The 3,292-nt window shown below is 47.4% G+C and overlaps 1 non-coding gene across 1 annotated transcript; it reads right to left on the bottom strand.

Moving 5' to 3' along the window:
* Positions 1-2,808: 2,808 nt before the first annotated feature.
* On the bottom strand, positions 2,809-2,879 carry LOC144688166 (small nucleolar RNA SNORD2). Its single transcript, XR_013578364.1, has one exon. It is a non-coding gene; the product is annotated as a small nucleolar RNA SNORD2 (small nucleolar RNA).
* Between the last annotated feature and the right edge of the window lie 413 nt (positions 2,880-3,292).

The raw sequence follows: 3,292 nt of genomic DNA, 5'->3' as shown, positions 1-3,292 counted from the left end.
ATATAAAAACTGTAGCAGTGATAGCTGTGTTGGATAAATATCTGCAAAAGTGCACTTCACCTGTTCCATTGTGTGCTTGGCTGATAGTAATCCTGTCAATCAATCACTGGGAATACAAATAGACTCTGTTGTATATATAATATTTCACTATTTCCTGATATGCTGAGCAACTTCAGCATATATATTTCCTCTAATTTTCTCTTCTCCACACCTGAAGACACTGACTCTTGTTGGGGTGTGACTTCATTAACACCAGCTCTCTGGTATGCTGTCCAAACCTTTCTGTGTGAGGCTGGACACACATACTTTCATTTTATCTGCTTTACTATTCGATTTTCAGGTGGACAGCAGTGGGGAAATGGGAAGCAGTGTGAAGCCATTTTAGTGGCTGCCCCATCTTCTGCTGTTATTTACAATAGGCAGCAGTAAACAATGGGGAGATGGTGGGGTAGTGGCAATGTCACTGGATTAGTATTCCTGAGGCTCAGGCTAATTCTCTGGGGGGGACATGGTTTTGAATCTCACCATGGCAGTAGATGGAATTTAAATTCATTAAATAAATCTGGAATTGAAAGCTAGTCTCAGTAATGATGACCATGAAATCACTATCGAGTGTTGTAAAAAGCCATCTGGTTCACTAATGCCTTTTAGGGAAGGAAATCTGCCGTCCTTACCTGGTCTGACCTACATGTGACTCCAGACACACAGCAATGTGGTTGACTTTTAACTGAACTCTGAAATGGCCTAGCAAGTCATTCAGTTCAAGTGCAATTAGGGATGGGCAACAAACACTGGCCTTGCCAGCGAGACCCACATCCCATTAAAGAGTGAGGAAAAAAAAACGTGGTGTGTCATAGGTCCCATTTGTTAATATAGTTGCCTCAGCTATGGTCTGTTATAGTCTTGCCAATCTAGCATTACAAGGTGCTATAGAAAAAGCAGAAGTAAATTTAAAAGGCCCAGCAGCTACATTTCAAGGCTCTACTGAAACTTTGGCTGGAATCTTCTGCGCGTATAAAATTTTGGGGCACTGAGACCACTTCCGGGTTCGGATCCCACATTGTGCCAGCAGGGGAGATCTTCCGGGAAGTGGCCGATTTGCTGACCGTTTCCATGTTTGCCATCCTTAGGCGAAACAGGGACATGAGCAGTCCAACAGGAGGGCCTGCAGTAACGTCCAGCTGGCAGCCCTACCAGGAGAGGTGAGCGCTGCTGAAAAAGATGACCTAGGGTGCACTTCAAGATAGAGAGAAATTCACAAAAGGCTCCAAAGTCAGCTGATAAAACAACATCCAGATCTGTGAGGGGCCTCAGTGCGGAGGAGGAAATCTCTCCACAAAAGAATCTCTGGCTGGGATTGGACATCCTTGAGCCTTGCGACTCCCTGTTACTGGCATTTCATTCAGTCTATGATGGCACTCCAACCCCTGCCCCCTGCTCAGGAACCACCTCTGAACTGTGATTGTACCTGAACTGGCTCTTGATACCATGCGAAGCCACAAAAATTCCATTGTCAGAAAATGGCCCTTGATTTAGGTCTCAATTACATTGAACGCCTGCTCGCCTCTGTTTCGGGGGTTGCCGATGCCAGTGGCAGTCTTGCCTGGGAAACTCGTCCAGAGGCAGGAACATGCCAGGGAGCCAACCTGGCGGGGTTTTCTGCTACCATCCCACCATCCCACCCCCCCACCCCCTTACCTGCAAAATCTGCTTCCATACAATCTGGAAAACAGCCCCTTTTATTCCTCTCAGTAGCTGGGCAAACTTTTTATATCTATTTATCAATGACCACCTACCTTTGTATTATTTGCTGTGACTGAATTCTCCCACACACACCACCATTTCAGACAGAACACAACGGGCCCAATTTTAACTCTGTGTAAGTGAATGCATTTTGAGCGAGTTAAAATTGGGCCCAATAGGTCTCCATCTGGGAAATTTCCTTGCAAGAGAAGGAGAAGCTATTGATGGAGGCCCGGCGCTCTGTGGGCACAGTTCATCCAGACACTGGTATTTTCACATCAGGTTATTACACAAACACGTTTATCTGCATTTGACACAGCAACAATACTTCACAAAGGAAACCTGACCTACAGCCCATTAAAGAAGGTAACCCGTCTTCCGCTGCCTGGCCTGGCCTGCACTAGGATCTAGTCCTACAATACATACTTGGCTGTTAATGCCCTCAGTGGTAGCCAGACAAGCCATTCAGTTGCAAAACAGGTGAGCAGGGAGAATAATTTCCTACCTAACACTACTCTAGGAGCACCACTACACAAAGTGGTTCACTGCCTTCTTAGCATAACTACAGAAGGGAAAGAGATGTGGCCTCCCCAGTGTTGCCCACATTCCGTTTTTAAATGAACCACTGCCAGCTGCAGCTGGTCACTTGTGTTCTGCTTTCCAGGCAGTTAAGTCCTCTCTTCTTCAAAATCCAACAGCCCTCCAAGTGAATGTCTCTGGGCTGGTGTTTGAGAAGGATGAAGTGAGTGATAGCACATGCTGCACTGAGAAGGTATCACCCAAGGCTAAGAAATTCACTTGAGGCGGAGACTTGTTGAGGTATCGGGGGTCTCGCCTGTCGGCCTCTTTTCAGGAGGGCCGCGAACCACACGTCAATCAGGCAGTGGAGAAGCTTCCAGCGACCTGGTACACAATCACATAAACCTCCAGAGCAATCAACGGCAAGTTTTGACCAAAAAAGACTCTAGCGATCTGAATTCTAAATCACAGTTTCTGACTAACCTTAGGCCAATTCCAAGTTAGTTTTTTATGGGTTAAAATACATGCACACCTAACTATAAAACAGAGTGATCAGTTCAGAAGCTTTTCTCCATTTCAGGTCAGTTCCGAAAGATGGAAAAAGCACCATTCCACTTAAAAAGCGTCATTCCAAGTGAAGAGGCTAGTGGCGGGCCTTCCCAGGGAATCAAGAACTTGGAGGCAGATGTCTCACCTACCACGAGCTGCCAGCAGCTCTTGTGCTCAGTGGTGCCATTGGACAGGCCATGGCTGCTACTGGAATGACAGGCACCAGAGTCCCATGATTGTGGAGTGACCCAGGCCACAGGTAAGTAATTTCGTTGGGTGGTGGGTGATGGGGGGGGGTTGTGCAGAGTGGGTGGGAGGGGTTGGATTTTGCAGAGTGGGGTTCACAGGGAAAGGGTGCAGGGGGTTGGCAGCAAGGGCAGGTGTTGGCTCTCAGTGGGCTCCCTCTCCCCTCCTGGTGTCCAGTCCCTCGATCAGGCACTGAATGCCTTTGATCGAGGGACCCCTGCTGGAGATGACAAGC

This window comes from Cetorhinus maximus, chromosome 12, assembly GCF_964194155.1.
Source record: "Cetorhinus maximus chromosome 12, sCetMax3.hap1.1, whole genome shotgun sequence".
NCBI lineage: Eukaryota > Metazoa > Chordata > Chondrichthyes > Lamniformes > Cetorhinidae > Cetorhinus > Cetorhinus maximus.
Note: the sequence above shows the minus strand (reverse complement) of the source record. Positions and strands in the feature narration are given on the sequence as shown.